General features: G+C 46.8%; 1 protein-coding gene across 1 annotated transcript in view; it reads right to left on the bottom strand.

Moving 5' to 3' along the window:
• LOC120986787 (chemokine-like receptor 1) overlaps nucleotides 1–27,034 on the bottom strand; it is a 238,964-nt gene that overhangs the window by 30,823 nt on the left and 181,107 nt on the right. The window lies entirely within an intron of this gene.

Below are 27,034 nucleotides of genomic sequence, written 5' to 3'. Positions count from 1 at the left end.
TATCTTATTTATTTTCTTATATTTTTTGTATATATATAGCCATCTAAAAAAATGTATTCATAGTTGTATACTGGCCAACGTTTCAGTCTTATTCAAGACCTTGTTCACGGCCTGAGTTCTGTGAGTAGTGGAGGACGCCATCCGATACCTCCACTACTCACAGAACTCAGGCGGCCGTGAGCAAGGTCTTGAATAAGACCGAAACGTTAGCCAGTATACAACTATGAATTAATTTCTTCGGAAGGATATATATATACAAAAAATATAAGAAAATAAGTAAGATATTTATGCAACATTCTTTTTCGAGTGCCGTGGTCTTCCTATTAACAAGCAGGCAATATGGCTGGATTAATAGGGTTGAATATGCTGAGAGACACTGTTTAAACCGAGTCTGTCACCTAATCTGAGCGTTTTAGACAGCTCAGATCAGGTTATAGACTCTTTGACCCTCATTACAATGTTACCTTTCTTTTCTGTTTCCCTCGTCTAGATCATGAAAAAGACACTTTTTAAACGTATGCAAATGAGCTTCTGCAAGTGCCCAGGGGCGGCATTACTGCCGCAAGTGCCCAGGCCCCTCGGCGATGTGCCCAGAAAAACACACCTCTTTCAGCCCTCTGGCCTGCCCTTGTTTCCTATTATTACCTCCTCCTCTGCCTCCAGCCGGCGGTAGTTGCGAGCGGAACCAGAGGACAGCGGGCTGGCAAGTCTCAGCGCAGCAGTCTTTAGTTGGCTGGCGCATGCGCAATATGAAAAGCTGTTCCTCTGCCCATAATGGCCAGAGCAGTGCGCAAGTGAGGGCCAACTGTGGAGCGGTGCACGCGTGAGATCTGGGAGGAGGAGGAGGAGGTAATAATAGGAAACAAGGGCGGGCCAGAGGGCTGAAAGAGGTGTGTCTTTCAGCGCACATCGCCGAGGAGCCTGGGCACTTGCGGCAGTAATGCCGCCCCTGGGCACCTGCAGAAGCTCATTTGCATACGTTTAAAAAGTGTTTTTTTCATGATCTCAACGAGGGACACAGAAAAGAAAGGTACCATTGTAATGAGGGTCAAAGAATCTATAACCTGACCTGAGCGGTCTAAAACTCTCAGATTAGGTGAGAGACTCCCTTTAAGGACTGTGTAGACACTGTATATAGCTGAATTTTATGTCATGGAAGTATTGATTTTATTATACTCGTTTTTATTGAATTTTAGATTTAGTTTGTTATTAGACTGGATAAATATGTGTTACGGGTTGAAGAGTTTGCCCACTGGACTAGACCTCATAAGAATGAGGCCCCATCTGGCGATTAACTTTTCTAACTCCCGGCTGTTCTCACTGAGGAAAGCTCACACTTCCGCTTATTTTCCCTGCAGTGGGTGGGCATGTAACACTGTAAGGTGCAGGTGGATGGGTGACCATTAGACTTGGTTTGTAGTTCCACATCCTGCACATGGCTCTTCTGCACACAGCTCACCCGCAGGAACAGTTCTGCTCTCGCGTGCACCGACTGGAACAGCTCTGCACACCCACTTCCTGTTCAGACTGCATCTCCCTCCCAAGGGTCTGGCGTTAGACGTTACAGCAGTGTCTCTGCGTCTTACAATATTACATGCCGCTTATGAAAAGGAATCAGGTGACCATGTTATACCTGGTCGTGTTGAGTCAGTCTGAGTTGCAGCTCCTCTTTGCAGCGGAGAAGAGGATGCATGATGTCAAAATACTTTAATAATGCATATGGAAACGGAGGTCGTCTAGAGGGAATGATACAGAGATTGACTATAACCCTTATCTGACGCTAAAAGGATTCATTGGAACCTACTAGAAGTCAGGGAAAGGACCCCAGCAAAGACTGTAATTAAGGGGCCCTCAAGTTCCCACGGACAGCAATACTGCCATAATTCCTCCATAGCGTACATTCCAGAACAATGTGAAATAACAGTACCATACAGCGCCTAAAATATACTGCCATCCTGTGCTATACAATGCCAAGATGACACCTCATCCAGCACATTGATGTTAGATTGAAAGAGCCCACCATGGAGGATACGTATGGTGGATGTGGAGGACGCAGACTAATGAGGAGCCCAGACATTAAGGGATAAAAATAAATAAAAAATTACAAAAATTACAAAATAGATCTTCCAGAAAATGTCTCAATGCTTCCACCGCACCCCCGCTGCTCCCATTCTGATACTTCCCACTTTGCCTGCTGGTCACTCCTTCCTGGTCCCTCTCATCACTGGCTGAACCAGGTCAGAGTTGAGGATAGTGGTGATTTCCTGTCTGTCAAAAAGGTCTAAGAAGTAGAAACCGCTGAAATATCGGGGAAGTGCAGAAACGGGAGGACGGAGCATTGGTGCCTTGTTTTATTTTTTAACCCATTCTGATTATTTTGTTAAAAAAAATTCGTACCCAATGAAGAACCCCTTTAACATGACTGTCAAGTTGCTAGGGCTATGCAGCTTGACAACCACAACCATTTCAAGGGGGTTGTCAGGAGGATTTTCCTTATCAACCAGTCAGTATCAAATAATTCAGCACTACCACTGAAAAGACTATAGAGAAGGGTGAAGCATATATCAAATTATTAAATCCTCACCCCATTCCAACCTAAAATTGACAAAAATGCCTTTTTTTACACAAATTATTGACAGTACTTTTGACGGAAACCTCCTTAAATGCATCTTCTCTTGTTTTGTCAATATTTAAAGGGGTTCTCTGAGGTTTCGATATTGATGGCTTATCCTCAGGATAGCTCATCAATGTCGGATCGGTGGGGGTCTGGCTCCCGGCACACCCGCTAATCAGCTGTTTGAAGCGGACGCGGCTCTCACCAGAGGTTTGGCCGCAGCTTACCAAGCACAGTGCCCTCCACTGCATAGCGGCTTTGCTTGGTATCACAGCTGAGCCCCACTCACCTGGGCCACGTGACGGATGAAAGTGACGTCACATGACCTAGGAAGACTCCTAAGCACTCACGGAGAGCCACGGTCTCTTCATACAGCTGATCAGAAGGGGTGTTGACATTGATGAGCTATCCTGAGGGTAGGCCATTAATATACAGATGTAGCAGAGCTGAATTTATACTTGATGACGACTCAATGTGCAAACAATGAAGCTTTAAAAAATGATCCCCCAAACACAGCCCTGCTACGTCTGTATATCCTGTGACTTAGTCTCCAAGGAAAAAACTGCTGATTTCCATGGTTTATTTGTTCTGTAGCCTGAAATAATGAGAACGAGCCGCATCGAGAGCTCAGCGGGTTTGGTGGAACGGTAATGAACATTGTATAAATGATGGCAATGCAAATGTGAACGTTGCCCTATATGAATATTAATGTCCAGGAGAAGCCGCTCGCTGCTCTATTTACCATAACATAGGCACGATTCCCGGGAAGAGCAAATAATCTTCATTCTCCCTCAGGATGTTATCAGAAAATGTGACCTCTACTGATACCTCAGGGTTTATATTCACCGGTTTATAAGCGCGGTGGGATCAGGGTGATAACTTTAAAATGTAATTTTTAATGTAACCTGAAAATATAAAGAGAAGACAATAATAAGCCAATGAATTGTCCTCGAGGGTCGTGTCTTGCACTGGAGACCTTCTAATAAAATCTGGTGGTATCAATACACCTTGCGAGATACATAAGAACCAGATAGTCCCACAGCATCCAGAGTTTTGCTGGGACGTCAGCGTGATGTCTGCTAGAACTGCAGTACTCCAGTGCGGGGGGTATCTACACATGGCTTGTAATGTTATAGACTGTAATGGTTTGTAATACTTTACAGTGCTATGTATTGTTCCCAGCATAGCTATGCATGGTGAAGGCACAGTAAGGGTTAACTAATCCTGGCCCAGCCCTTTTAGGAGCTTAGGGTGTGGGCTGGCACCACCCCTAGCTCTAGACTGCTCTAGGAGAGTTTGAGGAAAAGCCTGAAAAGGGAGGGAGCAGACACCATGTGCTCCTCTTCTCAGGTCTAAAACCTCACATTTCAGAGACTCACAATTCTCTGCTTGTTCTTGAGAAAGAAAGGAGCAAGATCTAGAAGATTAGGTAAATCTGTATAGTTAAGCAAGGAGTCAAACTTTGCTGCCATGGAGGGATGATGAGTTAAGACACCCTGAATAATTCGACACAATATGGCCAATCATAGTCCCTCCACGTCACTGTGTGAGTTCCAAGCATTATTGCAAGCATACAGTCGCCAGTCCGAGATTCCACTGAGAGACTTTAACAAGTCAGTGTATAAAGAGGACCATACATCAAGGGCACCCAAAACTACCATCCGGCAGGAACCCCAGTGACAGGGATTACCACGAAAGAAGAAAAAGTCCATCGTTCTCTTACTGCATCAGCCCTAGGGAGCAATGACCTCAGGGAAACCACTGTGACACATCATATCGTCAGAGAACCACTACCACTCCCATCCTTTGCTCAGGCTTCTCCAGGAGTCTCTGCAGAACTGGAGCGAGGTCACTGTGCTGGTAAAACAAAGTAATAACCCCATAAACAGGGGATGGTAGCTGCCCCTCTTAGACCTTATCATTGTTAGGTGTATTGATAAAACCTGATTTGGGCAGACGGCAGAAAGTGTGAGTGAGGTGGAAGGGTAATGGCCATCTCCACTCCCCACTAAGCCAAGGTGGGTGACCTAAAACCGGTGGCCCACTGTAGTGTTTCCATCTGAGCTATTCCATACCCCTGATGGGTGCAAACAAAACACGCACATAGGGATGGTTTATTAGGGCAATCTATGGCGTTGTTTATATAGGGTCAGGTTCCGGATAGGGTCAATAGTTTTAGGGCAAGCGCTCCATGGTTAGGACTTTTAGAACCTGCATAGCACCCTCTGATAGGGTCTCACATTGTGTCGTCATCAAGTAAAAATTCTGCTCTGCTACATCTTTAGTTTGCAATGAAGATCCAGCAGGGTGTGACCAGTTGGGGCTGTGCCCCTGCACAGTCTGGCAGCACTGATTGGATAGTGTCAAACTGTGCAGGAACACCCTCCTACTGGTAACACCCAGTTGGACTTTTATTGCAGACTGCTGACAAGTCATCCAAAAACTTCTAATAGAGGAACAACACAGCATAGAGTTACATGAAATATGATCCAGAATTTAAGTAGTTACTAAAAGAGACATGTCAGGAGAGGTGACAGCTCCTCTTTAGAAAGGTCTTCTGGGTGGCCTATGATTAGGATAGGCCATCAAGGTGTGATCGCTTCAGCACTGGATCACTCCAATCCAATGTTTATCCAGGCACAGCGCCACCTTCATACATGTGGCTGTGCCTGGTACTGCAGACCGACCCTATTTTGAAATGTTGTAGTGTTCTGTAGACATCTTGTTCGCTAAGAGAACACATAGGGTGACTGCAAACCACACGTCTGTGTAAGCCCATGTGATTTTGTTCCTTAACAATAGATTATCTATTATTTGTTTATTGGTAAGGGCCGTGTGGTTTCCCAGATTTCATCCACAAATCTGCGTGGCCATTAAAGGGTTTTCCAAGACCGGAACCCCTTTTCATATAGGCAGGCAGGGTGCAAGGGTTAAAAAGAAAAGCCGGTGGCAGATGAGTCTTTTTTTTAACTCCAGCACCCTGCCTGCAAATATTGAAAGGAGTTACCGGTCTCGGAGAACTCCTTTAACAATAAACAATTAAAAAAACAATTGTTTTTTAACTATCTATTAGAAAACAGGGGCTTCTCGCATGGCTGTGCACGTTTTTGGTCGAAACCTACTCTCTGTCACTGGCGGCCATCCAATGTGTTTTGGAACGTTTCGAAAAGGCTTTTTAAACTACAACCCCAATTCCAAAAAAAGAGTTGTAAATAAATGTAAGTAAGAACAGGATGCAATGATTTACAAATCTCATGGACCCATAGTTTACTCGCAATAGATCATGGAACACGAGTCAGATGTGGAAACTGAACTGAAAAAAAACTCCTTTAGAACTTGATGGTAGCAAAGCATCTCAAAAATGTTGGGACAGGGGCAACAAAAGGCTGGAAAAGTAAGTGATGCTAATGAAAAATAGAGATGGCCCGAACTATCCGACGGCGAACAGTTCCCGGCGAACATAGCTTGTTCGCGTTCGCCTCTGCCGGGCGAACACATGCGATGTTCGGTCCGCCCCCTATACATCATCATTGAGCAAACTTTGACCCTGTACCTCACAGTCAGCAGACACATTCCAGCCAATCAGCAGCAGACCCTCCCTCCCAGACCCTCCCACCTCCTGCACAGCATCCATTTTAGATTCATTCTGAAGCTGCAGTCTTAGTGAGAGGAGGGAGACTGTAACTGCTGCTGATTTAATTGGGAAATCGATAGCTAGGCTAGTGAATTCAGTGTCCACTCCAGTCCTGAAAGACTCATCTGATCTCTGCTGTAAGGACAGCGTCCTGACAGCACCCCAAAAAGCCCTTTTTAGGGCTGCAACATTAGTCTGCTTTTTTTTTTTCCTTTATATACATATTGCAGTTGCCTGGCCTGCCTGTGTGTGAGGAGCTGCAGGCCCACAGACTGTAGTGTGCCCACTGCCAGTGCTCACCCCTGTCATTCCGTGTGGCACAGGACTTTGCTTAAAAAAAGGCACTTAATTTTTACACTTTAATCTAAGGTTAGTTGCCTGCCAGTGTGTGTCAGGCTGACTTCCACTGACTGTAGTGTGCCCACTGCCAGTGCCCACCCCTGTCATACCGAGTGGCACAGGACTTTGCTTAAAAAATAGGCACTTAATTTTTACACTTTAATCTAAGGTTAGTTGCCTGCCAGTGTGTGTCAGGCTGACTTCCACTGACTGTAGTGTGCCCACTGCCAGTGCCCACCACTCATACCGGCTGGCACAGGACTTTGCATAAAAAAGGCATTTAATTTTTACACTTTAGTGTAATTTCAGCTGCTTGCCTGCTGCTAGTGTGTGTCAGGCCGACTTCAACTGACTGTAGTGTGCCCACTGCCAGTGCCCACCCCTGTCATCCCGTGTGGCACAGGACTTTGCTTAAAAAAAAGGCACTTCATTTTTACACTTTAATCTAAGGTTAGTTGCCTGCCAGTGTGTGTCAGGCCGACTTCAACTGACTGTAGTGTGCCCACTGCCAGTGCCCACCCCTGTCATCCCGAGTGGCACAGGACTTTGCTTAAAAAATAGGCACTTAATTTTTACACTTTAATCTAAGGTTAGTTGCCTGCCAGTGTGTGTCAGGCTGACTTCCACTGACTGTAGTGTGCCCACTGCCAGTGCCCACCACTCATACCGGCTGGCACAGGACTTTGCTTAAAAAAGGCATTTAATTTTTACACTTTAATGTAATTTCAGCTGCTTGCCTGCTGCTAGTGTGTGTCAGGCCGACTTCAACTGACTGTAGTGTGCCCACTGCCAGTGCCCACCCCTGTCATACCGAGTGGCACAGGACTTTGCTTAAAAAATAGGCACTTAATTTTTACACTTTAATCTAAGGTTAGTTGCCTGCCAGTGTGTGTCAGGCTGACTTCCACTGACTGTAGTGTGCCCACTGCCAGTGCCCACCACTCATACCGGCTGGCACAGGACTTTGCATAAAAAAGGCATTTAATTTTTACACTTTAGTGTAATTTCAGCTGCTTGCCTGCTGCTAGTGTGTGTCAGGCCGACTTCAACTGACTGTAGTGTGCCCACTGCCAGTGCCCACCCCTGTCATCCCGTGTGGCACAGGACTTTGCTTAAAAAAAAGGCACTTCATTTTTACACTTTAATCTAAGGTTAGTTGCCTGCCAGTGTGTGTCAGGCTGACTTCCACTGACTGTAGTGTGCCCACTGCCAGTGCCCACCACTCATACCGGCTGGCACAGGACTTTGCTTAAAAAAGGCATTTAATTTTTACACTTTAATGTAATTTCAGCTGCTTGCCTGCTGCTAGTGTGTGTCAGGCCGACTTCAACTGACTGTAGTGTGCCCACTGCCAGTGCCCACCCCTGTCATACCGAGTGGCACAGGACTTTGCTTAAAAAATAGGCACTTAATTTTTACACTTTAATCTAAGGTTAGTTGCCTGCCAGTGTGTGTCAGGCTGACTTCCACTGACTGTAGTGTGCCCACTGCCAGTGCCCACCCCTGTCATACCGAGTGGCACAGGACTTTGCTTAAAAAATAGGCACTTAATTTTTACACTTTAATCTAAGGTTAGTTGCCTGCCAGTGTGTGTCAGGCTGACTTCCACTGACTGTAGTGTGCCCACTGCCAGTGCCCACCACTCATACCGGCTGGCACAGGACTTTGCTTAAAAAAGGCATTTAATTTTTACACTTTAATGTAATTTCAGCTGCTTGCCTGCTGCTAGTGTGTGTCAGGCCGACTTCAACTGACTGTAGTGTGCCCACTGCCAGTGCCCACCCCTGTCATACCGAGTGGCACAGGACTTTGCTTAAAAAATAGGCACTTAATTTTTACACTTTAATCTAAGGTTAGTTGCCTGCCAGTGTGTGTCAGGCTGACTTCCACTGACTGTAGTGTGCCCACTGCCAGTGCCCACCACTCATACCGGCTGGCACAGGACTTTGCATAAAAAAGGCATTTAATTTTTACACTTTAGTGTAATTTCAGCTGCTTGCCTGCTGCTAGTGTGTGTCAGGCCGACTTCAACTGACTGTAGTGTGCCCACTGCCAGTGCCAACCACTGATACCGGGTGGCACAGTAGCTTGCCGATAAATAAGGCATTTAATTTTTAGACAGTAGTCTAAATTCAGTTGCTTGCCTGCTGCCAGTGTGTGTCAGGCCCGCTTCCACTGACTGTAGTGTGCCCACTGCCAGTGCCAACCACTGATACCGGGTGGCACAGTAGCTTGCCGATAAATAAGGCATTTAATTTTTAGACAGTAGTCTAAATTCAGTTGCTTGCCTGCTGCCAGTGTGTGTCAGGCCCTCTTCCACTGACTGTAGTGTGCCCACTGCCAGTGCCAACCACTCATACCGGGTGGCACAGTAGCTTGCCGATAAATAAGGCATTTAATTTTTACACTTTAGTGTAATTTCAGTTGCTTGCCTGCTGCCAGTGTGTGTCAGGCCCGCTTCTACTGACTGTAGTGTGCCCACTGCCAGTGCCAACCACTGATACCATCTCCCCGTTCGAAAAATCTATTCAATAAATGGCACCCAGATTGGGGACGTTAGAGGGATTAAACTGATGAGAATAGTACTACAGAAAATACCACTCATATCGGGTGTGACAGTAAATTGCACGGCGCAGACGCAGTCACCGTGGATAAAAACAAAGGGGAGGGAGCCAGCGTTTTTTTAACCATCTCCCCGTTCGAAAAATCAATTCAATTGACCTTTCGGGGACCCTTGGTGTTGTACGTGGCTGGGTGGAGGAAGAAACCTTCAATGACATCACCGGGACGTGGCTAGCTTGGTATCCAACCTTGTGCAAATGGGGAGTTTGCGGTTGTGCAAATGAACTGTTTGCGGTGCATTAAAAGGGGAGTTTGGTCTGTCAATGTCTGTGATGCGGGCGTAACCCTTACACTACCTGATCGATACAACATCATACCTGATCGTATACACACACTGGATGTTTTAAAGCACGTTATTCCAAACAATTTAGGAATGTTAGTTGATTTATGCCCTTTATGGATTAAAACCCGACTCTGCGTCCACTACGTAATTTTCCATGGGAGTTTTGCCATAGATCCCCCTCCGGCATGCCACAGTCCAGGTGTTAGACCCCTTGAAACAACTTTCTCATCACTATTGTGGCCAGAAAGAGTCCCTGTGGGTTTTAAAATTCGCCTGTCTATTGAAGTCTATGGCGGTTCGCCCGGTTCGCCAGTTCGCGAACATTTGCGGAAGTTCTCGTTCGCTGTTCGCGAACTGAAAATTTTATGTTCGCGACATCACTAATGAAAAACAGATGGAGGAGCAATGTGCTAATAAGTTACATGACTGGGTATACAAAGAGCTTGTTAGAGAGGCAGAGTCTCTCAGAAGCAAAGATGGGCAGAAGTTCACCAATCTGCGAAAAACCGTGTCTTAAAATTGTGGAACCATTTCACAAAAATGTTCCTCAATGTAAAATTGTGAAGGCCTTAACTATCCCACCATCTATTGTACAGGACATATTATCATCAAAATATTCACACAGATCTGGATAAATCCATGTGCACAAGGGACAAGTATTGGATGCTCGTGATCTACGGGCCCTCAGGAGGCACTGCATTAAAAACACGATTCTGTAATGGAAATCACTGCATGGGCTCCGGAAACACTTCCAGAAATCATTGTCTGTAAACACATTTCACTGCGCAGTCCATAAATCTTGCAGATAAAGCTGTATCATGCAAAGATGAAGCCATATGACACCACAATCCACCATCTTCTCTGGATCAAAGCTCATTTAAAATGGACTGAGCAAAATGGAAAACTGTTCTGTGGTCATGTGAAAAAAAAATATTGAAATTCATTTTTGGAAACCACGGACTCCGTGTCCTACAGACTCAAGAGGAGAGGGACCATCCAGCTTGTTATCACTCTGCAGCTCAAAAGCTTGCATCTCAGATTATATGGGGTTGCATTACTGCCTATGGTATGGACAGCTTACACATCTGAACAGTATATAGAGGGTTTAGAACAACATATGCTCAATCAAGACAATGTCTTGTTCAGGGAAGCCCTTACATATTTCATACTACATCCATCATGACCGCATAACTTCCCAGAAGAAGAGTCAGTGTGCTGTACTGATCGCCTGCATCCAGACCTTTCACAAATGCAAAACATTTGGCATCATAAAATGAAAAATCCATCAAAGAATACCCAGGACTGCTGAGTAGTGAGAATCCTACATCAGACAAGAAAGGATCAACATTACTCTCCCAGAACTCCAGCAATTGTCTCCTTACTTCCCAGATGTTTACAGACTTTTGAAATGGTAGATATGGCTCTGGCCCAACTTTTCTGAGATGCGTTACTGCCATCAAGTTCTAAATGGGTTAATATTTTTCATGAAATGGTAAAATGTCTCACTGTCATCTGATATGTGTTCTATGACATATTGTGAATAAAATATGGAACTACTAGATTTAAAATCATCAAATTATGTTCTTATGGACATTTTACACAACGCCTCCAACTTCTTGGGGAGTTGGGGTTGTAGATCAGGAATGGATGGCCAGGTCTTTGGGCCACCAGAAGAGGCTTAGTGATGTCATCCTGTGGGTAGGATGATGTAACTAGAAATGAGCGAAATTCTCCAAAATTCGATTTGGCCGGTTGGTTTGCAAAATTTTTATCTAAAAACTTTGGTTCGATACGAATTTATTTGAGGTGAATCGCGTTAAAAAATGGCTATTTTCTGGCTGCAGAGAACCTGTATAGTGGTGTAGAACACTGTGCCTTGCAGTAACATGCATAGGGAGTCTGCTGTGGTACTGAAACAATACTGTGAGTCAGTATGACATGCAGATGACAGGCATCGATCTTAGAATCAAGTACACACTTCACTTATTTGGGCAGTTACGGAGCCAAAACTGACCAAATAACTCAAGTGGGAACTCAGCCTTACAGGTCAATGTTAGCATCAAGAAGAAGTGCACTCCTTTTACACTGTCGTCAGCTGATTCCACATACAGTAGATGTCTACAGAACCTGTTCGATTAAACGCTTCTCCAAGTAGAGCCCCCCGACAGAGTGGAGAGGGTGTCAACAGTAAGTTTGTGTTGACGTCAGTGATTATTTTGCCCTTCCTCTGATCCATCAGAACAGTAACGGATCCTGTCTGTGGAGCATCCACCTTCACTCGGTCAGCATTTGGTTAGTAATCCATCAGTATTGCTAAAGCCAAAAAAAAAAACAGGAGTGGCTCCAAAACAGAGATGACACGTAAATGGAATATTTGCATGTCTTCTGTGTTTTGTACCCACTCCTGCTTTTGGCTACCAAATAATAAGCCAATTCTGATGGGAGCATACAGGCCTTACGGCTGCTACACAGACAGGATCCGTTGTGCATCTCATTTTTCCTTCCTTCTGACAGATCAGAAGAAGGGTCAAAAAAAATTAGGTCAGCCAGGCCTAAAGGCAAAATAGTGGCACAGTCATGATGTAGGGAGGGTAGGAACAGCATGAGAAACATAGGAACATAGAATGTGTCGGCAGATAAGAACCATTTGGCCCATCTAGAAGTCCACAGAGTGGCCCAATGACACAGTGGTGAGGTGAAAGCAGCATGAGGAGACCACAGAGTGGCCCAATGACAGAGTGTGGAGGTGGCGGTAGAAGCATCAGGAGGAGGCCACAGGGTGGCACAATGACAGTGTGGAGGTGGCAGCAGCAGCATCAGGAGGCCACACAAAGGCAAAGTGACATTGTATTGAGGTAGCAGCAGCATCAGGAGACCACAGAGTGGCAAGGTGACATAGTGTGGAGGTGGCAGCAGCATCAGGAGACCACAAAGTTGCAAGGTGACATAGTATGGAGGTGGCAGCAGCATCAGGAGACCACAGAGTGGCAAGGTGACATAGTGTGGAGGTGGCAGCAGCATCAGGAGACCACAGAGTGGCAAGGTGACATAGTGTGGAGGTGGCAGCAGCATCAGGACACCACAGAGTGGCATGTTTGGCTCCCGACCTCCCACTACTGCCATTCTGCTGACTCACGCCCATGCTAGCGACTTTCTGGTGCCACCACTGCCTCATGGGCAAGCTGCCACCCTCTTCTCCCAATGATGATGAAGCCTCTAATTCACCCAGCTCTAGGGTTGCCACCCGTACGGGATTGACCAGGACAGTCCGGGTTTGTAATCCTGTGCCCGGGTAAAAGCCTTTCTCAGACCCGGGCAGAGGAAGATTCATTTCAAACTGCAGAGATGCTTGCCTGCCCTCACCTGTCCTGACAGCAGGCGGTGAGTGAGCGGCCGGCGGGTCAGCTGTCAGCAGCGCCGGCAGCCGTGTCCAGCGATGAGGACAGGACTGTCAGCAGCGGAGGATGTCAGCTGACTGAGCCTGTCCCGGCGCGGCGATCAGCTGAGTGAGCAGCAGCAGCCGCTGTGTGAGTCTGTGACTGTGCAGGAAGGAATAGGAATAGTGGCAGTGCCTGTGACCTCATCGCTGGAGGCTGGACTGGAGGCGGAGCTGCAAGTTAGACTCACTCCTCTCCCTCTCCTTCTCTCTGCTAGTCAGTACTAGAGGAAGTGACATCAGAGAAGGAGGGAGAGTGGGAAAGGAGAAATCATTCTCCGGCAGCCGCCTGCACGTGGAGCTGCTCCACTCCAGGCAGCCCAGCAGCAGACTCTTTTTCTTTTCGTGTGGGAGGGAGACCAGTCAGTAAAAAAGGTATTTAAAACATTTGAAGACAGATTTTAATAGACAAATATTAATTGGAAGTGAGGAGGGGGGCGGGCACGGCACTTGTTAGTATTGCACATAAAACATGCCCCCATAAAAAATGCCACAGGTAACCAGTGACATGTTTTGTGGGGGCATCTTTTATGTGCAATAATTCATATCGTCCAAATACAGACATTTTATTGATAGTTGTCGTCCAATCGGCAAGTGCTTTTGGGGCCGTGCAGGGTCCGCTTCATCAGGCCCAGAAATGCGCTTGTCGTTTCAATGACAGCTATCAATAAAATGGATTTGCACTATAGATGTACCGCCGAACTACCGATATCGATACTAATATCGCTGCCAATACAGAGTATTTGGGTGAGTACTTGTACTCGCCCCCAAATGCTCCGATACCTTCCCTGATATTGGAACTTCCGGTCGGAGGGAGATGTCTCTCTGACTGGCAGCGCCAAGGGAGCATACAGCCGACTTCCTTTCCCATCAGGAAGCCGGGAAGTAGGTTATCATCCGCCTCCTGGCTTCCTGATTGGCTAGGAAGCCTGCTTCATTTGTTGCTAGGCAGCCTGGCCTCCTAACCAATCAGCAAGCTGGGCAGTATCAGCCTCCTGATTGGTCAGAAAGGTACGCTGCCCACAAAACAAGTGAATTTACCAAAAAATTGCAGCGAGGTGCTGAAGTGTTCAGGTTTGGCTTGAAGTAAAGGTGGCAACCCTACCCGGCTCCCAAGTGCCATCAGCTACATCATCATCATCGAGTACTGTCTGCACTGTCACTGAGTACTGTCTGCACGTCTTCCCCAATGGTCTCTGGGTCAGGAGCCTGACCGCTCGCAACACCAGCTCCCAAGCCACTCTCCTCATCACTACTTGCCCGCCTAGCCTAGGAAGCGGCAGTTGTCTCCTCCACATCTTGGCTGGCCAGTAGCTGCTGACTGTCCTCTAGTAGCTCGTCCTCACTGTATAGTGGAGCTGAGCCCACAGCATATAATACTTCTCTGGCTGAGGGAACAGAAAAGGACAGAGGCAGGCTGAGGACAGGTGAGGGCACATAGCCTGCTCCCGGGCCATGCCAACTAAGGGTTGTGTCTGACGAACCCACCAACTCTTGGCTGGGGGTGTCTGATGTCACTTGGGACGAAGTGGATAACCGAGTCAACCATTCAAGAACCGTTGGGTTACTGGTCAAGACACAACCGCTAGCTCACACTGGGAGCTCAGGCCTCTCGCTGCGACCCTTGCTGCTACGCCCCCTTACTCTGCTGCGACCTCTGCCTGCGCCAGAAACATTTAGGCCTCTGCCCCTCCCCTGTGCAGGGCCTGGCACTTCTCTGTCTGACATACTGTTAGATCAAATTGTAAGGCTGTTACCAGCCTGCATTTGTGGGAGGGGCGTCTGGCTATTTAGTCACCTCCCCTCCGTTCAGCCGGGCGCCCGAGCCTCACGCCCCTCCCTCCCGCCCCTTTTTTTCTCAGGTTTCCATCAGGTATGCCCCCTTTTTCCCTCACTGGTGTACCCGCGCCCGTGGCTTCCGGCACAATTCAGCCACTATGTTCAGGGCAGGTTTCTCTGCGTACGCCGACGTTGTCCTAGCCCTGACCATAAATAAATAAATAAAATGGAAAACTTCACCACACGTCTAATCAGCCCCTTTTTCCCACTAATACAAGCCAAAAAATGATTTAGAACATATAACTGCACCGCACAAGGGCAAATAAGACGTAGAAATATTTCCTTGTAATAAACCCTGTTAATGGCTGTATCACACAGCACTTGAACCCCAATAAGAACGGTTTGCTGGAATTACAGAGCTGTATAATGGCAATTTGGATCCGCAGTCAGTGCAGCAAGGTGTAATAGGATTGTTCCTATTACCCAGGCTGTAACCTCCCCTACTGAACCCTGTTCTGCTTCAACACTGTGGAATGATTCCTCCCTATCCTTTCCCTGAACTTCTATACAGCAAAATATACGTTTTCAAGTCTTTCCTAGCACTGTCCCTAGCGCCTGCTGACGTCTCTCCCTGCACTAATGACACTGGAAAATGGCTGAATCCAAGATGGCTGAGGCTATTTATAGGGCTGTGACATCACAGGGCTGGCTGCTGATTGGCTGCATGCATAGCATTGTGGGTGATCCCTCGTTCCCAGAGTTCCTTGCTCCATGTCCTCACACCTGCAGCAGCCATTTTTAGGAAAAAATGTGATTCGTTGGCACTATAATAAAAAATGCCTAATCTTGTCTGCAATTGCGGACAAGAATATGACATGTTCTATTTTTTTGCGGAAACGGAAGCACAGATGCGGAAGTGCGTATCCGCAAATGTGGATGCGGACAGCACATTCTGGCCCTATTGAAAGTTATTGGGTCTACACCCATTCCGCAAAATTGCGGAACGGATGCGGACTCATGGAAAAGATATCCCTCAAAACGAAAATAAATTAAATTATTAAAGTTAAGCAAAAAGCATAGATGTGGTCGGCAATAACAAGTGTTCGGCGACACCAAATCAGAAACCATATGTCCTACCACAATCCGGGGGGTTCCAGTGCACATCCGTGAATCCTGGAGGGAAAGCAAAAACCATCCATCCCTGGGCTAGATGATGATGTGGTATTGAAGGAAAGGGTGGGCAAATAACTGTCCCTAATATTGCCCTACAGGGGGGTGCTATTCTGGCCCTAATAGCCTAACCACAGACCACCCGCCCTGATAAGAGCAACCCCGTCCGGAACCTTACCTTATATAAAAATGGCCTTAGTAAGCCCCTAGCCCCTAGCCCCTGACTTCCAGGTGATCACTATATAGATCTATGTGTTTTTGACTCATTATAAAAGCATATTATAAGTATATCGCACCCCTCTGTGTATCACACATATCGATAGCACACCTATACCAGTCCTTAAAATGACTTTTGTAGCCCTATTAGCTGGCGTTTGGTGTCCCTAACAGTCTGTCCCTGCTCCACACAGCAACCTCTCCCTACACTGGCAAAACACTGAATGTAAAATGGCGGCCAGATCAGGTTTATTTATAAGGCACACGGTGTGTCCATGTGCTGAAATGTCTCAATTGGCTGTCCTGTACCACCTGATGGACGTGTCATGGGTCAAAGTTCTTCACAATGTAAAAGAATATGGCGGGCGCGAATATCTCTACATGACATCACTGGACTAGGAGGAGGCCACGATGCTCACTTGAATCAGACCCCCACCGATCAGATATTGATGACCTATCCTGACAATAGGCCATCCATGCTGAACTTCTGGAAATCCCCTCTAAACTTGATAATCTGGGGAGTATAATGTGGTCACAGCCTTCCAATTACTTCTACGTAGCATAAATGATATGAATGAAAGAGAATAAAAGTACAAAACAAGAACCTACTGTATACAAATGATTTACGGCTCTGTAAATGGACGTAGATTCATGAACGCACTGTGAACCGTAGAGTTCTCCGTTCATTACCGTGAACTGAACCTTAGGAGATTTGTTTTCCTCTGTCCATGGCCGTTCCCACGAAAAAAAAATAAAAAAGGGTTGTATCATTAATCCCTTAAATCCTGGAAAAAAACTTCAAGCCGAGTAGAAGAGAAGACTGAACCCAAACCCCACCCCCCTCCCAGGGCCGAAATGGAGCTACTGACTGCATGTACTGTCGTGAGGGATGGTTCCTCCATAGAAGACCAGGAGACATGCCTTAGACACCGGCACATTCCTAACCTCTTGTAGCAGGAGGTGCCGTACGTGAGGGATGGTTCCTCCATAGAAGACCAGGAGATATGCCTCAGACACCGGCACATTCCTAACCTCTTGTAGCAGGAGGTGCCGTACGTGAGGGATGGTTCCTCCATAGAAGACCAGGAGACGTGCCTTAGACACCGGCACATTCCTAACCTCTTTTAGCAGGAGGTGCCGTACGTGAGGGATGGTTCCTCCATAGAAGACCGGGAGACGTGCCTTAGACACCGGCACATTCCTAACCTCTTGTAGCAGGAGGTGCCGTACGTGAGGGATGGTTCCTCCATAGAAGACCAGGAGATGTGCCTTTGACACCGGCAAATTCCTAACCTTTTACCGTAAGCCCAATCCCATTTATGTGGCTCCTGCACAGGGAGAAGACATGTCAATACAGGTTCTCCACCAATTACAAACCAAACAGGGTTAAAAAAAAAAGAAGGCATTTTGCCCTCTCTCTCCAGGGCCCCACCGCAGTATATGTGCCCTTGCCCCCCTCTACTGCTTTATGTAGGGGAATAGGGGGGACCAAAGAGGTAAGTGGCCATGGGCCTCCACCACCAAATGGCCTCCACCTCTCGAGTCCCTCCAGGCATCTTCACCAACAAGAGATGAGTCCTTGCTCCATCCCTGTACTGATAGCTACAAGATTATTATCAGTTGGTCGAACACACATGATTATTGCCTTAGGAAGAGCGGGATAAGCAGCCGCCAGATACATCATACGCCGCTTATCAATATTTCTCTACAGAGGAAAAGTTTATGTTTTGATTTCAAACCAAACTAATAGTAGAAGTGGAAATTAATCAGGAAATGAGATAATAATGACAATTAATAATTTGTATTTATTGATAATATCTATCCGATCACACGTGAATTATGCAAAAAATTAGATTTCTCTTTTTTTTTTACGTTTATGCCACAATAATGTCTTCATTAATAAATAATCAGTGCAAAAAATTAGAGATGAGCGAATCCAATCCCACAAAGTGGAATTCGATCCGAATTTCAGGAATCATTCGATTCGCCTAGAATCCGAATTTCCTCGTGCTTCGTGTCAGCGAATCGATGAATCCTGAAATTCAAACTCATTTGCTCGCGACGGGCCCGCCAGCCTCCATCTTGCTTAAAGATCTCGGCCGAAATCCCACTCGTGGCGCGAGATGACATCATCAAGCCGGCCGGCGTGATGACGTAATATCGCGCCGCTAGTGATTTCGGCCGAGATCTTCAAGCAAGATGGAGGCTGGCGGGCTCGTCGCGCGCAAATGGACGCGGTAAGTTTGATGTGATGTTTTTTATTTTTATGTTAATTTCACACTGTTTGTACATTCAGATGCCGCGATCGTGTATGAACGCGGCATCTGAGGGGCACAATGATGGGGGGCGGCGCTATCGCAGCTCCCTGTCATTGCACCCACTACTTACATAAAAGTGCGATTTGCGGCGAAGTAATTTGTCCCGAAGAAAATTTTTGGGGTGAAATTCGGCGAATCACCCAAATCGAATTTTCAAGAAATTCGCTCATCTCTAGTAATAATAGTAATAATCATCATCAACTGATATAATACAATATAATGCTACTGCATTGACTTACATGATCAATACATTCTCACTCTAAGGGCTCATTCAGATGGCCGTACGCTGTCCGCAAAAATTCAGATCTGTTTTGTTTGCGGACAGTTCCGCATGTCCGCAAAAAAACTGATTGCATTCCGTTTTTTTTGCTGATCCATACACTTCAATAGGCCCATGTCCTGATTTTCACTGACAAGTATAGGACATGTTTCATTTTTTTTGCTGAGCCGTGCAATGGAAGAAAATGGGACGGCATCTAATCCGCCAAAAAAACGGATCCGCAATTTTGCGGACAGCATAGGAACGACTGAATGAGCCCTAAAACGTATATCACATATATTACATTATCAATATTTGTAATAATAATTTTACTAAGGATGAGTGAATTGGTTCAGTCCGAACTCAAGTTTTTTTGTTAGAGAGAAATAGAGATAGAGCCTACAAAACCGTGCACACGTATTTGGCGTACCGTGGGCTCTTCATAATGAGAAAGACTACCCCTTAGGCTGCTTTCACACTAGCGTTAATATTTTCCGGTATTGAGATCCGTCATAGGGTCTCAATACCGGGGGAAAAAAACGCTTCCGTTTTGTCGCCATTCGGTTGCGCTCTTATACCGGAGAGCAGCATGCTGCGGTTTTCTTTCCGTCATGGGATGGGGAGCAAGATGGATCCGTCATAACCCACAATGCAAGTCAATGGGAAGGATCAGTTTTCTCTGACACGGATCTGTCCTCCATTGACTTTCAATGGAGTTGATGACGGATCCGTATTGGCTATGTTAAAGATAATACAACCGGATCCATAACGGATGCAGACGGTTGTATTATCAGTGACGGTAGCGTTTTTGCTGAGCCCCGCCGGATCACCAAAAACCGCTGGTGTAAAAGTCGCCTTAGACAACACTGTATATTGTTGGGAAGCACACACTTGTGTAGTAGGTGCTCTCTCTCTATTATCCTTTTACAATCTTTACTACTGATGTCATTACTATAATCATTATCACTAATTATTGCTACTTTTTATATCTTTTCTTCTTCTTCGTTCCTTAGAACTTCCTTGTGAAGCTTCCGTATTTCTAGGCGCAGATTATTTTGACCTCAGTAGAAGTTTATCTGAGTTTATTATTGTTCCTGGGTGAATCAGACATCTCAGCATGTTCTGGATCTGGCAGCAGGTTGGACAGGTCTGGATGTGCGCTGCGCGCGCTCAGCATTGTTCTTCGCTCCTAGCTGGTTGGTTGTTTCCAGGATGTAAACAGCAAAAATACCAACTCTTTAGTTTTGCTTTCCTGATGCACTTATCATGTTTTACACTCCAGTCACATCCAATCCAACGCCTGCAATCCTCTCATAACATGGGATTCAGCGGACAGAAGTCTGGCAGAATAGTAGAGACACCGATAAGTGATTCAACTCTGCTACATCCAGGGGAAGAGAGGGAACTTAAAGTGACCCTAGGAAAAATAAAAAAGTAGCCCCATGTTGAAGGTGGGTCCAAAGTGACAAAAAGTGGGACAACAGAAGTAGGTGGGACCAGCAATACCACAGTGCAGCACAATATACCGCCCCAGCAGAACCAGATACCACAGTGCAGCACAATATACCGCCCCAGCAGAACCAGATACCACAGTGCAGCACAATATACCGCCCCAGCAGAACCAGATACCACAGTGCAGCACAATATACTGCCCCAGTAGAACCAGATACCACAGTGCAGCACAATATACCGCCCCCGCAGAACCAGATACCACAGTGCAGCACAAAATACCGCCCCAGCAGAACCAGATACCACAGTGCAGCACAATATACCGCCCCAGCAGAACCAGATACCACAGTGCAGCACAATATACTGCCCCAGCAGAACCAGATACCACAGTGCAGCACAATATACTGCCCCGGCAGAACCAAATACCACAGTGCAGCACAATATTCTGCCCCAGCAGAACCAGATACCACAGTGCAGCACAATATACCGCCCCAGCAGAACCAGATACCACAGTGCAGCACAATATACCACCCCAGCAGAACCAGATACCACAGTGCAGCACAATATACTGCCCCAGCAGAACCAGATACCACAGTGCAGCACAATATACTGCCCCAGCAGAACCAGATACCACAGTACAGCACAATATACTGCCCCAGCAGAACCAGATACCACAGTATAGCACGATATACTGCCCCAGCAGAACCAGATACCACAGTGCAGCACAATATACTGCCCCAGCAGAACCAGATACCACAGTGCAGCACAATATAACGCCCCAGCAGAACCAGATACCACAGTGTAGCACAATATACCGCCCCAGCAGAACCAGATACCACAGTGCAGCACAATATACTGCCCCGGCAGAACCAAATACCACAGTGCAGCACAATATACTACCCCAGCAGAACCAGATACCACAGTGCAGCACAATATTCTGCCCCAGCAGAACCAGATACCACAGTGCAGCACAATATACCGCCCCAGCAGAACCAGATACCACAGTGCAGCACAATATACTGCCCCAGCAGAACCAGATACCACAGTGCAGCACAATATACTGCCCCGGCAGAACCAAATACCACAGTGCAGCACAATATTCTGCCCCAGCAGAACCAGATACCACAGTGCAGCACAATATACCGCCCCAGCAGAACCAGATACCACAGTGCAGCACAATATACCACCCCAGCAGAACCAGATACCACAGTGCAGCACAATATACTGCCCCAGCAGAACCAGATACCACAGTGCAGCACAATATTCTGCCCCAGTAGAACCAGATACCACAGTGCAGCACAATATACTGCCCCAGCAGAACCAGATACCACAATGCAGCACAATATACTGCCCCAACAGAACCAGATACCACAGTGCAGCACAATATACCGCCCCAGCAGAACCAGATACCACAGTGCAGCACAATATACCGCCCCGCAGAACCAGATACCACAGTGCAGCACAATATACCGCCCCAGCAGAACCAGATACCACAGACCAGCACAATATACTGCCCCAGTAGAACCAGATACCACAGTGCAGCACAATATACCGCCCCCGCAGAACCAGATACCACAGTGCAGCACAATATACCGCCCCGCAGAGCCAGATACCACAGTGCAGCACAATATACTGTCCCAGCAGAACCAGATACCACAGTGCAGCACAATATACTGCCCCAGCAGAACCAGATACCACAGTGCAGCACAATATACTGCCCCGCAGAACCAGATACCACAGTGCAGCACAATATACTGCCCCAGCAGAACCAGATACCACAGTGCAGCACAATAAACTGCCCCAGCAGAACCAGATACCACAGTGCAGCACAATATACTGCCCCAGCAGAACCAGATACCACAGTGCAGCACAATAAACTGCCCCAGCAGAACCAGATACCACAGTGCAGCACAATATACTGCCCCAGCAGAACCAGATACCACAGTGCAGCACAATATACTGCCCCAGCAGAACCAGATACCACAGTGCAGCACAATATACTGCCCCAGCAGAACCAGATACCACAGTGCAGCACAATATACTGCCCCAGCAGAACCAGATACCACAATGCAGCACAATATACTGCCCCAGCAGAACCAGATACCACAGTGCAGCACAATATACTGCCCCAGCAGATCCAGATACCACAGTGCAGCACAATATACCGCCCCCGCAGAACCAGATACCACAGTGCAGCACAATATACCGCCCCAGCAGAACCAGATACCACAGTGCAGCACAATATAATGCCCCAGCAGAACCAGATACCACAGTGCAGCACAATATACTGCCCCAGCAGAACCAGATACCACAGTGCAGCACAATATACCGCCCCGCAGAACCAGATACCACAGTGCAGCACAATATACCGCCCCAGCAGAACCAAATACCACAGTGCAGCACAATATACCGCCCCAGCAGAACCAGATACCACAGTACAGCACAATATACTGCCCCAGCAGAACCAAAAACCACAGTACAGCACAATATACTACCCCAGCAGAACCAGATACCACAGTGCAGCACAATATACTGCCCCAGCAGAACCAGATACCACAGTGCAGCACAATATACCGCCCCAGCAGAACCAGATACCACAGTGCAGCACAATATACCGCCCCAGCAGAACCAGATACCACAGTGCAGCACAATATACTGCCCCAGCAGAACCAAAAACCACAGTACAGCACAATATACTACCCCAGCAGAACCAGATACCACAGTGCAGCACAATATACCGCCCCCGCAGAACCAGATACCACAGTGCAGCACAATATACTGCCCCAGCAGAACCAGATACCACAGTGCAGCACAATATACTGCCCCAGCAGAACCAGATACCACAGTGCAGCACAATATACTGCCCCAGCAGAACCGAATACCACAGTGCAAGGCAATATACTGCCCCAGCAGAACCAGATACCACAGTGCAGCACAATATAATGCCCCAGCAGAACCAGATACCACAGTGCAGCACAATATACCGCCCAGCAGAACCAGATACCACAGTGCAGCACAATATACCGCCCCGGCAGGACCAGATACCACAGTGCAGCACAATATACCGCACCAGCAGAACCAGATACCACAGTGCAGCACAATATACCGCCCCAGCAGAACCAGATACCACAGTGCAGCACAATATACCGCCCCAGCAGAACCAGATACCACAGTGCAGCACAATATACTGCCCCAGCAGAACCAGATACCACAGTGCAGCACAATGTACTGCCCCAGCAGAACCAGATACCACAATGCAGCACAATATACCGCCCCAGCAGAACCAGATACCACAGTGCAGCACAATATACCGCCCCAGCAGAACCGAATACCACAGTGCAGCACAATATTCTGCCCCAGCAGAACCAGATACCACAGTGTAGCACAAAATACTGCCCCAGCAGAACCAACTACCACAGTGCAGCACAATATACTGCCCCAGCAGAACCAGATACCACAGTACAGCACAATATACCACCCCAGCAGAACCAGATACCACAGTGCAGCACAATATACTGCCCCAGCAGAACCAGATACCACAGTGCAGCACAATATACTGCCCCAGCAGAACCAGATACCACAGTGCAGCACAATATACTGCCCCAGCAGAACCAGATACCACAGTGCAGCTTAATATACTGCCCCAGCAGAACCAGATACCACAGTGCAGCACAATATACTGCCCCAGCAGAACCAGATACCACAGTGCAGCACAATATACCGCCCCAGCAGAACCAGATACCACAGTGCAGCACAATATACTGCTCCAGCAGAACCAGATACCACAGTGCAGCACAATATACCGCCCCAGCAGAACCAAATACCACAGTGCAGCACAATATTCTGCCCCAGCAGAACCAGATACCACAGTGTAGCACAAAATACTACCCCAGCAGAACCAGATGCCACAGTGCAGCACAATATACCGCCCCAGCAGAACCAGATACCACAGTGCAGCACAATATACTGCCCCAGCAGAACCAGATACCACAGTGCAGCACAATATACTGCCCCAGCAGAACCAGATACCACAGTGCAGCACAATATACTGCCCCAGCAGAACCAGATACCACAGTGCAGCTTAATATACTGCCCCAGCAGAACCAGATACCACAGTGCAGCACAATATACTGCCCCAGCAGAACCAGATACCACAGTGCAGCACAATATACCGCCCCAGCAGAACCAGATACCACAGTGCAGCACAATATACTGCTCCAGCAGAACCAGATACCACAGTGCAGCACAATATACGCCCCAGCAGAACCAAATACCACAGTGCAGCACAATATTCTGCCCCAGCAGAACCAGATACCACAGTGTAGCACAAAATACTACCCCAGCAGAACCAGATGCCACAGTGCAGCACAATATACCGCCCCAGCAGAACCAGATACCACAGTGCAGCACAATATACTGCCCCAGCAGAACCAGATACCACAGTACAGCACAATATACTGCCCCAGCAGAACCAGATACCACAGTATAGCACGATATACTGCCCTAGCAGAACCAGATACCACAATGCAGCACAAAATACTACCCCAGCAGAACCAGATACCACAGTGCAGCACAATATACCGCCCCAGCAGAACCAGATACCACAGTGCAGCACAATATACCGCCCCAGCAGAACCAGATACCACAGTGCAGCACAATATACCGCCCCAGCAGAACCAGATACCACAATGCAACTCAATATACTGCCCCAGCAGAACCAGATACCACAGTGCAGCACAATATACTGCCCCAGCAGAACCAGATACCACAGTGCAGCACAAAATACTGCCACTTGCACCACAACATGAAATTGTATCATTGTTCTGAGAATGGCGCCACAGTTGAATTCAGGTAGGCACCTGCTGGCTGGCTGCATAAGTGCCTGATGCCAAGAGGAGGGATTGGACGTCCCACTGGGAATCGGCCCACTGTAGTGTCTATGGCCAGTCTAAAAAATATATAAGAATAAAGTACAGAACACAAATAACGCTTAATACTAAGTTGCAGTCCCAAATCAGTGTTCTCCTTTTGCGCTGCGGTTTTTATTTGTACCTTTCACAAATAGCCAATACGTATAGAAGAAAGAAAACTGCGCAGCTCAAGCTTGGGTAGAGTTCACATTCAGAGTAAACAAAGAGTGTCTTTCAGATAACGTTCCTCAGATATATTGCCTTGGTTCTCTCATAGATCGATCTATGGCCAGTCTGCAAATGGCTACATCTGTCGTTTGTGAGGGTCATTGGGCAGTCACTGGACCAGAGGTGTTCACTCTCCCTTGAGCTCGGGGAGTTGGTGACCACTCCACTCTAACATTTGTGTATTGGGTGCTCAAACTAACCAACCCTACATACTTCAAGAATGGAGAAGGGGTTAAAAAGGAAATATACCACCAAACACTTTGACACTTTTAACTGGTGACAGAAAATAAAATTGAAGGGTGGGACCGCTGCAGCATTGGTGCTGGGGAGGCAGGGAATATAAGGGACAGTAACCTCTGTTTCTCATTGTACAACTTTTGCTTTGGTAAAAATTTGAATGCTGTCCAGACCAGCACCACTTCTTGCTGCAAAAAACCTCCAAAAAACGGATGCAGAAGTGACTGAAAAATTCTGACGAGTTTCAAGCTACCACAAGTTCTTATTCATAGATAAAACCAAAATCAAACTGCACAGTTTAAAAAGGATACGTACGTCATTGTATAGTTGCAAGAAAAAGTATGTGAACCCTTTGGAATGATATGGTTTTCTGCACATATTGGTCATAAAATGTGATCTGATCTTCATCTAAGTCACAACAATAGACAATCACAGTCGGCTTAAACGAATAACACACAAAGAATTAAATGTTACCATGTTTTTATTGAACACACCATGTAAACATTCACAGTGCAGGTGGAAAAAGTATGTGAACCCTTGGATTTAATAACTGGTTGAACCTCCTTTGGCAGCAATAACTTCAACCAAATGTTTCCTGCAGTTGCAGATCAGACGTGCACAACGGTCAGGAGTAATTCTTGACCATTCCTCTTTACAGAACTGTTTCAGTTCAGCAATATTCTTGGGATGTCTGGTGTGAATCGCTTTCTTGAGGTCATTCCACAGCATCTCAATCGGGTTGAGGTCAGGACTCTGACTGGGCCACTCCAGAAGGCGTATTTTCTTCTGTTTAAGCCATTCTGTTGTTGATTTACTTCTATGCTTTGGGTCGTTGTCCTGTTGCAACACCCATCTTCTGTTGAGCTTTAGCTGGTGGACAGATGGCCTTAAGTTCTCCTGCAAAATGTCTTGATAAACTTGCGAATTAATTTTTCCTTCGATGATATCAATCAGTCCAGGCCCTGACGCAGCAAAGCAGCCCCAAACCATGATGCCCCCACCACCATACCTCACAGTTGGGATGAGGTTTTGATGTTGGTGTGCTGTGCCTCTTTTTCTCCACACATAGTGTTGTGCATTTCTTCCAAACAACTCCACTTTGGTTTCATCTGTCCACAGAATATTTTGCCAGTACTGCTGTGGAACATCCAGTTGTTCTTGTGCAAACTGTAAACGTGCAGCAATGTATTTTTTGGACAGCAGTGGCTTCCTCTGTGGCATCCTCCCATGAAATCCTTTCTTGTTTAGTGCTTTACATATCGTAGATTCGGTAACAGGGATGTTAGCATATGCCAGAGACTTTTGTAAGTCTTTAGCGAACACTCTAGGATTCTTCTTCACCTCATTGAGCAGTCTGCGCTGTTCTCTTGCATTCATCTTTATAGGACGGCCACTCCTAGGGAGAGTAGCAGCAGTGCTGAACTTTCTCCATTTATAGACAATTTGCCTTACCGTGGACTGATGAACAGCAAGGCTTTTGGAGATACTTTTATAACCCTTTCCAGCTTTATGCAACTCAACAATTCTTAACCTTAGGTCT

The sequence above is a fragment of the Bufo bufo genome, chromosome 1, assembly GCF_905171765.1.
Source record: "Bufo bufo chromosome 1, aBufBuf1.1, whole genome shotgun sequence".
NCBI classification, from domain to species: domain Eukaryota; kingdom Metazoa; phylum Chordata; class Amphibia; order Anura; family Bufonidae; genus Bufo; species Bufo bufo.
Note: the sequence above shows the minus strand (reverse complement) of the source record. Positions and strands in the feature narration are given on the sequence as shown.